The sequence below is a fragment of the Nicotiana tomentosiformis genome, chromosome 4 (assembly GCF_000390325.3).
Source record: "Nicotiana tomentosiformis chromosome 4, ASM39032v3, whole genome shotgun sequence".
NCBI lineage: Eukaryota > Viridiplantae > Streptophyta > Magnoliopsida > Solanales > Solanaceae > Nicotiana > Nicotiana tomentosiformis.
The window spans coordinates 70,231,976-70,245,400 of record NC_090815.1 but is presented as its reverse complement, the minus strand read 5'-3'; positions in this window follow the sequence as shown (position 1 = coordinate 70,245,400).

Below are 13,425 nucleotides of genomic sequence, written 5' to 3'. Positions count from 1 at the left end.
AAGTAATTTAAATGCAAGAAAATTAATTTTAAAACTCTAAAAATTGCAAAAAATTATGGAAAGTACTTGTATAAATCTTATAAATCAAATAATGATGCAAAATTGATATTTTGAAAGTATATATACTATTTAAAAAAATATGAGGGCAAAAGTGGGTATCAACAACGGGCGTGTGGCTGTGCACCGTGTGAATTGTGATTTAGTAGATTCCATGGAACTGTGTAGTTATCTTGTCTGAACCTTTTTACTTTACTCTATGTGTTAGAGCACTTGAGCTGTAATTTATGCTAGAAATCATGTTTAAGCTATATGCTGGACCTATTGGGACCCACAGTGGTCGTTCCTTGTTGTTGAGTTATTTGCGTAGTTGCAGTTATGTACTCAGTCGCATTCATAATTGCATATCATATCTCAATCTCTGTTATCATATATTGTCACATCTTGTATCATTGATTAGGACTGCTTAGCATGAGTGTTGTGAGCCCGAGAGACTGGAAAGATTGATGACTGAGTGAGGCCGGGGGCCTATTGTGAGTGATATTTATGGAATCAGACTGCACGCCGCAGCATGCTTTACTGATTCATGCCAGGATTTGGCTTATTATAATGCTTGGGCTGGATCGGCCCCTTCGGAATTTGCACATCCACAGTGGGCGCAATTGCTAGCAATCATTTACATTTTGGCTGAATCTGCCCTGGATCATTTGCATTGGGCTGGATCTGCCCTGGTTTATTTGCATTTTGGTTCATTTGCATTGGGCTGGATCTTCCTTGGTTTATTTACATTTGGGTTGGATCTACCCTGTACAGTACTGAGTGATTGAGTGTGCTGAGTATTGAGTATGAAGAGTGAGAATACGAGACAGTGAGATTGAGTACTCTAAGAATGTGAGTACATGAGTTCATCATTGAGATGCATTGCATTTGACATACGTACTTGAGATACATGTATAAAGATGCATTTCCTTCTATTACCCGGTTTTGGTGACATTCATGATTTTACCTGTGTATTGACATGTAGGCATAGAGATGTATTTTCCTCATGCTATCTGAAAAATGAAACATCTTATTTATTGTTGAAAGGTTTATGGGAAAAATCACAGTTTTCGAACTTACTCATATGTTTTTGGTGTTTTCGGTGGAAGATTTGGGATTTACTGTTATACTTAAAAAGTATGCCTATTTTCCGTAACTGTGAACGAGTTGAGCATCTTATCTCTGAGTTATTTTCTCGTACCATTTTTATTATATTGTTATGAACTGTGGCTGGTTATTGGAGTTGGACTCTGACCCTTGTCCTAGCTCGTCACTACTTTCAACCTAAGGTTAAGTTTGTTACTTATTGAGTACATGGGGTCAGTTGTACTCATACTACACTCCTGCACCTTGCGTGCAGATGCTGGATACTGATGTTGCTGCGTACGGCGGGAGATGGATCGGAAGATGTACTTGCGTTCCAATTATGGCTATCACTAATCATTGGTAACATTAGATCATTTATATTTCAAACAGATGTTGTAATTATTTCAATTCAGTGTTGTAAAAATCTAAATCTTAGAAGGACATAATTTGTACTACCAGTCCTTGGGAAATTCTTGCATAAAAGTAGTTGTATTATCATTTCTTCTCTTAATAAATCTCATTAAATTGGATAGTTGTTAATTGGCTTACCTAGGGGGTTGGGTTAGGTTCCATCACGACTAGTTGGATTTTGGGTCGTGACATTAAAGCGTATAAGAGTATATTTGGAAACAAAGGGTAGAACATGAACCAATCAACTTAAAATAAGGCATGTAATGGTAAATTTAGCAATGGAGGATATAACATGATAAGGCAACTTCATTTTAATGTGCACGAGAAACCTAAGAGTCTAAAACGGTCAAATTTCCACATATAAGCCGTGTACACACTCGTCACCTTGTGTACACGTCTTTCACGTAGTTCAAATAGTGCAAACAACCCAATTCCTATGGGGTAGCTCCTCCACACAATGTTAAGCAAAATACTTACCTCAAAAGCCCTCAATCAATACTCTAAAATAGCTTTTCCTTTACAATTCACCTCTGCTTAGCTCAAATCTAACCAAAATTGACTTAATAACATCAAATAATGCAAGAGAAATTAATTCCAATAAATAAAGCTATGATCTCTACATAATTTCTCAAAAGTTAATATATATTTTGTCCAATTCAACTCTCAAATCCTAAATTCTCATTTTTCAAAACATAGACAAAGTTTCTCAAAATTCCCCTTTGATTCTCATAATATTGATGTTAAATCTCATATATAACCTTGTAAAATAGTTAAAAATTGATCAAAATCACTTACCCAATGATTGAGGATGAAAATACCCTCTCAAATCGCCTCCTACTGAGTCTAGGGTTCAAAATATTAAAGAATGAGCTAAAATCCCGAAATTCCAACTCTTAACCCAGCTGCAGATGTCGCATTTGCGACCAAAAGTTCGCAATTACGGATGTTCGCATTTGCAACCTAAAGCTCGCAATTGCAGATGTTCGCAATTGCGACCACATGTTCGCAATTGCGACCAAGATTCGCAATTGCAATCAAAAGTTCTCAATTACAGCAGTTCGCAATTGCAACAAAAAGTTCGCAATTGCGAAGTACCAACACCAGCAATACCAAACTTCACCGAAATGATTTGAAACCACCCCGAAACTCATCCGGAACCTCCCAGACACAAACCATATATGAATTTCCATCATAAAACACGCTACGGACCTACTCGCACACTAAAAATACTGAAAAGAGGTCGTCTTGACTCGATATTGACCATGGTCAAATTTCAAATTTCCTAACTTAACTAGTCACTCAACTAATGATCCAAAACACACCCAAGCCCCTCGGGACCCCGTCAATTCATACCAACAAGCCCCAAAATATAACACGAACCTACTTGAGACCTCAAATCCCGAAACATAACATCAAAACCATGAATCGCACCTCAATTTAAGCTTAATGAACTATGAATTTTCAACTTCTACAACTCGCGCCGAATCATATAAAATGAACCCGGAATGACGTCAAATTTTACATGCAAGTCCTAAATGATACAACGGAGCTATTTCAACTCTCAAAATCTCAATCCAAACCCGATATCAACAGAGTCAACTTCCGATTAAACCTTCCAAACCTTCAATTTTCCAACTTTCGCCAAAATGCAACAAATCAACCTACGGACCTCCAAATCCAAATATGACATATGCCTAAGTCTAAAATCACCATACGAAGCTATTGGAATCATCAAAATACTATTCCGAAGTCGTCTACAAAAATGTCAAACTCCAGTCAACTCTTGCCACTTAAGCTTCTAAAATAAAAATCATTCTTCGAAATCAACCCCGAATCATCCTAAAACCGAATCCGGCCACACACGCAAGTCATAATACACAGTACAAAGCTACTCGAGACCTTAAGCCATATAATGGGACATTAATTCCTAAAATGATCGATCGGGTCGTTACAGAGTCGTCCGGAGGTTGATTTGCACGGGAAGGGCTTCTTAGAGTATTGATTTAGCTTATTTAAAGTAAATGGCTTGCCTAGATTTGTTGAGGGAATTTTTCCTACTAAATGATATTATTTTCTACAAAAGGGGGTGATGCATATACAAGGTGACGAGGGTATATGCATGTGTCAGGGTTTCCATGCTCGAGAGGGAGAATTATATGATTCTTTGTGCCTTTGTTGAATTTGGTGACCCCTTAACTTACGCTTCATTTAATTTGATGACTAATAAACTCAATTAACTGTGTTAGAAATCATGCTAGAATATATGACATCTTAAAAGGGATTTTATCTGTTGTATTTTTAGATTCATTTGCATACTTAATTTAATTGTAGTATCGCGAGCCTATATCTATACATGTTAATGTCATGATACTTCGGTTTATCCGTAATAAGAGATGATGATTGGGGAGTTAGGGTTATGTTGGAACGATGGGTATTTCTGTGCTGATGATATGATGTTAGCACGATGGGTATTGCCATGCGGAGTGAAATAATATTGGTCGGTTGGTTGTTACCGTGTGAGAAGAATGGTAGTTGGATTTTTGTTGTGATTACTCATTCGTTAAACACTTACATGCTTTCTACTTTGGTTTATCTTAATGTTTGATTTTTGTATGTTATTTTCTCGTTTGTGCTCCTTATGTAGTTACCTCTGTGTGTCCCATTTGGCATGTTACTATTATAGTTGTGCTTTACCTTGTCTGTTACTGTTACTCCTATGCTTTTACTTGATTTACTTCTGCTACATGTCATCTTCTAATTCATGCCTTTACTTGTTATTAGCTTGTATATGTTACATGCCTCTATTTGTTACGTGATTTGCTTATTAGATGTCTTGACCTGTTACATGCCTTCACTTATAACCTGCCTTCACTTGCTATATGCTCATACTTGCTACATGCCTCCACTTGCTACATGATTTAACTTATTATTTACCTCTATTTTTTATGCCTGTTTTTACTTGGCGTGCATCTTTCCCCGATTCATGTTCTACACTTCTTTGCTTGGTTGTGTATTTGTGCTTTATGGAAGCCTTGTCTTTATATGTGCTATAGGGTGCTTTGTTTCTCATCTTACTTTGTTGAGTTTGTATTCCTATTTGAATTCTACCTGTTAGTTTTCTTGGTATTACGTTGTCAATTTCCCGTGCTTGGTTGTTGTAGAATTATTACGTATGAACTTATGATATTACTAGTATCTATGAACGTGCGTTGCACATTAATAATGGCACGTGATGATTTAAATATTTATTTATATGAAGGAACAATAAAATTTAATTAATGAGAGAAATTTTATGTATAATAATACGACAATCAGTAAATGGCAAAAAATATTATTACTTTAGAATAATACATGAATTTAAATAAAAGGACATCATCAAAACTTACACAAATGATCAATTTTGTCATGTTAGCTAGATAATTATGTATTATAGTTTAAAAGTATTGTCACGACCCAATTCCAATTTAGGCCGTGATGGCGCCCAACACCATTGTCAGGCAAGCCGACACTAATCAAAATAGTGGTTTCCCGTTTCTGTAAATTTACTAAGTGGATACATTTCCTTATTTGTTGAAAAGATTTAGAAATTTGCAAATGGGACATAATTAAACGGGAATAACAAGTACTAATCAAAATCAAGTAAACAAATAAAAAATCATAAGTCTACTAGAGTACGTTCCAAGACCTGGTGTCACAAGTATGTGGGCAATCTAGTAGAATATACAAAAGTGTACCAGATTACTGTCTGAAAGGAAATAGACAGAAAAATAGAGCATAAGAGAAACCCCAGCTGCTGCAGGACGGCTCGGAAGGCAGCTCACCGTGAAGTCTCGAGATGGGGATCAAAACTGCGCACTAGACTGGTAACCAGATGCACCTGCCTCAGATCCTGTACAATTAAGTACAGAAGTGTAGCGTAAGTACATAAAACAACATGTACCCAGTAAGTATCCCGCCTAACCTAGAAGAAGTAGTGACGAGGGGTCGATTTCGACACTTACTAGGGCCAATAACATGATAATATGAGATTCTAATTAAGCATGGTATACAACAATAAGACTTAGAACAAGAATTTAATTGGTCAAGAAATCACCATATTTAAGAACTTAATCACTTTCTTCCTTTAAAACATATGATCACACAGACAATGAATCCACATTAATTATGAAGAAACTTTCAGTTCTACTGTCACACACAATACCACCGAGGGTGTTCGGCCCGATCCAACATAAATATAAACTGTGCACTGCCGAGGGTCGAACGGCACGAATCATAGATGCATCTATTTTCCCCACTCGCGAATCATACATGCGACGCGGTCAAACATAAATTTAAGGAATTACCCTGCTCGCGAATCATACATGCGACGCGTTTACACAAAGATCTCATAAATTATTATAGTACTCTCCCATTCTTTTCAAAATACGACATTCAAATGAAAACATTTAAGATCCCATTATTTTTCCTCAATTCCAATTCCTTTTGAAACATTTAATAAGCACACTCCATTCCACCTTTCTCAAGGCAAATAATATACATAAAGCAATAACAATATCAACAAGGCATGGTGTAAGCCTAAGACTACCCGGACATAACATGAATAGTAGCTACATACGGACTCTCGTCACATCGTGCGTACTGGCCCCCTACAAACAACAACACATATTAATTTAGTTCACCTATGGGGTACACTACTAGAATAATGCAAATTTGCCACGAATATTTCCCACGAAAATATATCAATGGTAATTCCCACCAAATATTTGACAAAATCAGTGGGAAAGTGGGGACACGAAAATTTTACCAAAATTTCAACAGTTCTCACAGACTCTCCGTGGGAACTGTTTAGCGCCTAAAACCGTGAAATTCGTTTCCCGCTAATGTCAGTGGGAAAATAATTGGAAATTAATTATTACATAAAATTAAAAAGAAGGCAGTGGAAAACTAAAGAAAATATATGGAATATTTTTAATATTTTCCCACATTCTCTGGGAAAATAAATATTAGTATATTTTTATTTTTTGCAAAAAGGATTTCCCACATTCTAATTAGGTCACAGCCGCTTCTCCGCTTCTCCCATTCTCTACTCTGTAAACCTAAGCATCCCTTCTTCATCAAAGGACCTGAAGCATTGCCCATCAATGGCTATCTATCGCTGAAAAGCTCTAGTTGGCAGCAAATCATTCCCAACTTGTGCCCATGAATCCGACCCGATATTAGCACCTGCTACCGACCAAATACTCGACATCGTCGATACTTTAAGCGCCGCAAGAAAAGGATAAACAACCGTGGGAATATTGAAATTTCACACAGATTTCCCACCGATTCATCCGTAGGAAAAGTCTGTATTTTTAGTAGTGGTAATTTCCCTCTTACAAGGTTAGAAAGGAGACTTACCTCGTCTCAAAACCTACTTTCCAATTCAAGAATGCACTTAAACCTCCAAATTTGACGCCAAACGACTCGAAACTAGTCAAACATTACATAAACTACTCAATCTATGCTCAAAAGGTCATAATTCCACCCTTTAAGTTATTTCCCAACCTAAATTGCAAGATTCCCAAAATTCACCCTCGGGCCCACATGCTCAGATTCCAAAAATATTTAAAAAAAGTTGTTACCCATGACCTAAGGAACATAAATATATGGTTATCACTAAGTTTCATGGTCAACTTCGTGGTAAAAATCTCATTCTTGTCAAACCCTAGGTTTTTTATCTAACTCATGATTTCTACTAATTTTCATGTTAAAATCTACCCAAAATCTATGTATTAAACTCTCGATAGGTAGAAATTACTTACCTCCAAAAGCTAGGTGGAAATTCCTCCCAAGAAGCTCCAATAATCGCCCAAAGAGTAAGAGAAAATGATTGAAAATGGCTTAAGTCCCGTATTAATTGAACCTCACTGCCCAGCAATTTTCGCACCTCCGCTTTTGCGCACCAGGTGTCCGCTTCTGCGGAGTAGGCTGGGCCGGCTGGGGCCGCATCTGCGGACGGGCTCCCGCTTTTGCGGTCCCGCTTCTGCGTACGAGGAGCCGCATCTGCGGAATTGGCTATGCTAGCTGGGGCCGCATCTGCGGATGCTGGTCTCGCACCTGCGGCTGGCCAACCGCAGTTGCGGTTATGACAGAACTGAAGATCTTTAGCTGTTGCTTCAGCTCCCGAAATGGTCTGAGCCTCGTCCGATCGACACTCGGGGCCCCTGGGGCCCGTTCGAACATACCAACAAGTTTGGAATCAAAATACGGACTCGCTTGAACTCACGGAACGCCCGAAACAACATTAGAACGAAGAATCACACCCTAAAACCAATTGAATCAAACTTAAGAACTTCAAGTTCTTCAATTTACTTCCAATGCGCCGAAACGTACTTATACTATTCGGAATGACACCAAATTTTGCGTGCAAGTCTTAAATGATACTACAAAACTATTCCCAGTCTCGGAATTTTGTTTCAACCTCGATATCGCCAAAAACCCCTCCAAACCAAATTTTAAAGAACTTCTAAAACCTTCAAGAACCAACTTTCACTATTAGGCGCCAAAAAGCTATCGGGTCATCCAAAACCCAATCCGAACATATGCCCAAGTCCGAAATTACCATACGAACCTATTGGAACCGTCAAATCCCGATTCCGAGGTCATTTACTAAAAATATTGATCGAAATCAAACTTGGCCTTTCAAGCCAACCTTAAGGAACAAAGTGTTCTAATTTCAACCCAAACTCTTCCAAATCCCAAACCAACCATCCCCGCAAGTCATAAATTGGTAAAACCATGTATGGGAAGTATTATTTAGGGGAACGGGGTTCTAGAAAGCAAAATGACCGATCGGGTCGTTACATTCTCCACCTCTTAAATAAATGTTCGTCCTCGAACGGGTTTAGATTCATACCTGAAGTGCTGAATAAGTGTGAATATCTGCTCTGCATGTACTCCTCGTACTCCTAGGTAGCCTCCTCGACTGGTTGGCTCCTCCACTAAACCTTTACCGCGAAAATCCTCTTGGATCTCTACTGGCGATCCTGTCTAGCAACAATAGCAACTGGCTCCTCTTCATAACCCAAAATCTCATTTAACTGAATAGTTCTGAAATCTAACACATGTGACAAGTCAGCATGATATCTTTGGAGCATAGACACGTGAAAAACTAGATGAACCCCAGATAGGCTGGGAGGTAAAGCAAGCTCATAAGCAACCTCCCCAACTAGCCTCAACACCTCAAATGGGCCTATAAACCTTGGGATCAACTTGCCCTTCTTTCCGAATCTCATAATACCCTTCATCGGTGAGACCTTCAAGAGAACCTTCTCGCCGACCATAAATGATACATCGCGCGCCTTCTGATCAGCGTAACTTTTCTGTCTGGACTATGCTGTGCGAAGTCGCTCCTGAATTAACTTTACCTTTTCCAAGGCATCCTTTACCAAATCAGTACCATATTACTTAGCCTCGCCGCGCTCAAACCACCCGATGGGAGAACGACATCGCCGATTATATAAAGCCTCAAATGGAGTCATCTCGATGTTGGACTTGTAACTGGTGTTGTAAGTAAACTTAGCCAAAGGCATGAACTAATCCCACTGTCCCCCAAAGTCAATCACACATGCTCTTAGCATGTCCTCCAATATCTGAACTGTCCGCTCTGACTGCCCGTCGGTCTGAGGATGAAATGCAGTGCTGAGCTCTACACGGGTACCCAACTCACTCTGTACGGCTCTCCAGAAATGCAAAGTGAATTGAGGGTCTCTATCTGATATGATGGAAACAGGCACACCTTGCAATCAAACTATCTCCCTAATATAAATCCGGGCCAACTTTTCTGAAGTATATGTAGTCATAACCGGAATGAAGTGTGCCGACTTGGTCAACATGTCAACAATGGCCCAAACTGCATCAAACTTCCGCAAGGTCCGCGGTAACCCAACCACGAAGTCCATGGTAATGCACTCCCATTTCTACTCAGGTATAGTTATTTGCTGAAGTAGGCCACCTGGCCTCTGGTGTTCATACTTGATCTGCTGGCAATTCAGACACCTAGCCACATACTCAACTATATCTTTCTTCATCCGCCACCACCAATAATGTTGTCTCAGGTCACGATACATCTTCATAGCACCTAGATGAATAGAATACCGAGAACTGTGTGCCTCCTCTAGAATCCTCTCTCTCAAGCCATCGACATTAGGAACACATAGACGACCCTGGAGTTGCAGAACACCTGCATCGCCAATAGAAACCTCCTTGTCACTACCCTGTAGTACCGTCTCTCGAAGAACTGCCAAATGTGGGTCATCAAACTGCCGAGCCTTGATCTACCCCAATTGTGAAGACTGGGCAACAACACATGTAAGAACCAGGTTGTGCTCTGAAATATCCAACCTCATAAGTCTGTTAGCCAAGGACTGAATGTCCAAAGCTAGTGGCCTTTCCTCCGCTGAAATAAATGCCAAGCTACCCATACTTTCTGCCTTCCTGCTTAAGGCATCCGCGACCATATTTGCCTTGACTGGATGATAAAGAATGGTGATGTCATAATCCTTCAGTAACTCGAGCCATCTACACTGCCTCAAATTGAGATCACTTTGCTTGAACAAATGTTGTAAGCTATGATGATCAGTATAAACCTCACATGATAACCCATACAGATAATGCCTCCATATCTTAAGAGCATGAACAATCGCGGCTAACTCCAAATCGTGCACAGGGTAATTCTTCTCATAAATCTTCAGCTGACGCGAAGCATATGCAATAACTCACCCCTCCTGCAGCAATACACAACCCAAGCCAATGCGTGAAGTGTCGCAATATACCGTATACATCCCCGAGCTGGAAGGCAACACTAGAACCGGTGATGTAGTCAAAGCTGTCTTGAGCTTCTGGAAGCTCGACTCATAATCATCGGATCAACGGAACGAAGTACCCTTTTGGCTCAATCTAGTCAGAGGTGCTGCAATAGATGAGAAACCCTGCACAAACCGGCGATAATAACCTGCCAACCGCAGGAAACTCCTGATCTCAGTCACCGAAGTGGGACGAGGCCAACTCTGAACTGCCTCAATCTTCTTGGGATCCACCTTAATACCCTCTCCTGATACAACATGCCCCAAGAATGCCACAGACTCTAGCCAAAACTCACACTTGGAGAACTTAGCATACAGCTCATGTTCCCGCAATGTCTGAAGCACCACTCTCAAATGTTGCTATGCTCCTCCAGGCTGCGTGAGTAAATCAAGATGTCATCAATAAAGACAATAACAAAGGAATCAATATAAGGCCTAAACACAATGTTCATCAAATCCATGAACGTCGTTGGGGCATTAGTCAAGCCGAAGGACATCACTAAAAACTCATAATGACCATATCTGGTACGGAAGGCAGTCTTCGGAACATCTGTGTCCCGAATCTTCAACTGATGGTACCCTGACCTCAAGTCGATTTTTGAGAACACTCTAGCGCCTTGCAACTGGTCAAACAAATCATCGATACGCGGCAACGGATACTTGTTCTTGATGGTAACCTTTTTCAACTGGCGGTAATCAATGGACATCCGCATAGTCCCATCTTTCTTCTTCACAAATAACACTGGTACACCCCAAGGTGATACACTTGGTCTCACAAACCCCTTTGCTAACAACTCCTCAAGCTACTCCTTCAACTCTTTTGGAGCCATACGGTACGGTGGGATAGATATAGGTTGGGTTCCTGGAGCCAATTCAATATGGAAATCAATATAACCATCTGGCGGCATGCCTAGAAGGTCAGAAGGAAACATATCGGCGAACTCTCAGGCTACTGGCACTGAATCAATCATTGGAGACTATGCGGTGGTGTCCCGAACATAGGCTAAATAAGCCAAACAACCCTTCTCGGCCATATGTCGAGCCTTCAGGAAAGAGATAACCCGACTAGATGTACTGACAGACGAACCCTTTCCACTCCAACTTGGGCAATTCTAGCATCGCTAAAGTAACAGTCTTGGCATGGCGATCAAGAATGGAGTGATATGGAGATAACCAGTCCATGCCCAGGATGACCTCAAAGTCGGTCATATCAAGTAACAAAAGGTCCGCCCTAGTCTCGTAACTACAGAATGTGACCATACAGGACCAATAGATCCGATCCACAACCACAAAATCGCCCACATGAGTGGACACATAAACAGGAGTACCAAAGAACTCACGAGGAACATCCAGGAAATGAGCAAACAGAGATGATACATATGAATAGGTAGATCCTGGATCAAACAACACCGAAGCATCCCTACCGCAGACAGAAATAATACTTGTGATCACGGCATCTGAGGCCACTGCATCTGGTCTGGCCAAAAAAGCATAGAATCTAGCTGGAGTGCCACCTGACTGGCCCCACCTGATTGACCTCCACCTCAAGGACAGCCTCTACCCATCTACCCTTCACCTCTGGGCGGCCGGACGGCTGGTGCGGCTGCTGGAGCTAAAATCATGGGCTGCTGACCCTGCTGTACTGCCTTGCCCCGAAGCCTGGGGTAGTATCTCTTCATGTGACCCGAATCTCCACACTCGTAACAACCTCTCGGTACTATAGACTGCTGCCCCAAAGTCTGACCCTGATGGCCTGAATACCCACTAGAAGAACCCTGAATGGCTGGTGGGCGGTATGAACTCTCTGGCATGGCACTAAAATAAGCACTGGAAGAACTGGTGGGTGATAAGAACTCTCTGGTATAGCACTAAAATAGGGTCACATCGGAGCACCCTGAGGTAGTGGTGGTGCTGAATATGTGGGCCTACTAGGCTGACCCCTCCCGAACTGACCTCTGCCCCTAGCCTGGGCACCTCTAAACTCTCTAGAGAAACGTGCCTTCTTGTCCTGCTGCATCTTCTCTCTACCCCTCTGGCGGTAGCCCTCAATCCTCCGAGCAATCTCCACTACTAGCTGATAACCAGTACCCATCTCAACCTCCCGGGCCATACTAGCCCGAATATTGGGGTGCAACCCCGCAACAAATCTCCTCACTCTCTGCGTCGGTAGGAAGTATCATAAGTGCATGGCGAGACAACTCAGAGAACCTCGCCTCATAATCGGTCACTGACATCTGACCCTGCTCGAGCTGCTCGAACTGATCTCGTAACGCTTCCATCTGAGAGGGTGGGATATACCTATCCAAGAAAAGCTGTGTAAATTGTTCCCAAGTCATGGGAGGAGAACCCGCTGGTCTGCCAAGAAGATAAGACTGCCACCATCTACGGGCCCTGCCCTCCAACTGGAAAGTAGTGAAGTCCACCCCATGGGACTCCAATATCCTCATGTTGTGCAGCCTAGTCCATCTGTCCAAAAACTTCTACGGCTCGTCGGCCGCAGCTGGTCTAGGATCAAGCACAGCTGCTGCTACTGACTGGGCTCCGGCCATGGGTAGTGTACCTAGGGTCTGATATACTGTAGCTACGTGCCCAGGAGCCTGAGCAATAGGGGTCTATGCTCCCCCTCCTGCCTGAGATATGACTGGGTCCGCTGGAAATAAACCAGCCTGAGTCATGGTGTCCATAAACCGCATCATACGGCCCATGACCTCCTGAGAGCCCGATGCTGTCATGAAATATACCGTGGCTAGCCCTGCGATAGGCACCTCGCCCTGCTCCTCAATAATGGGATCCTCTACTGGATCTGCTGGTGGTGCTACTGGGGCAGCTTTGGGACGCCCTTGTGCCCTACCTCGGGCCGGTACCCTCCCCCGGCCTCTACCTCGGCCTCTAGGAATGGGGGGAGCAACTCCTCCCGGGTTTGGAACATCCGCCGTACGCGTCCTTACCATCTGTGAGAGAATAAAAGGAATAAACTTAGTATACCATCAATTGCACGATAGGAGATGAATAAAGAGTAGTTTCCTAACACCCTATAGCCTGTCGAAGA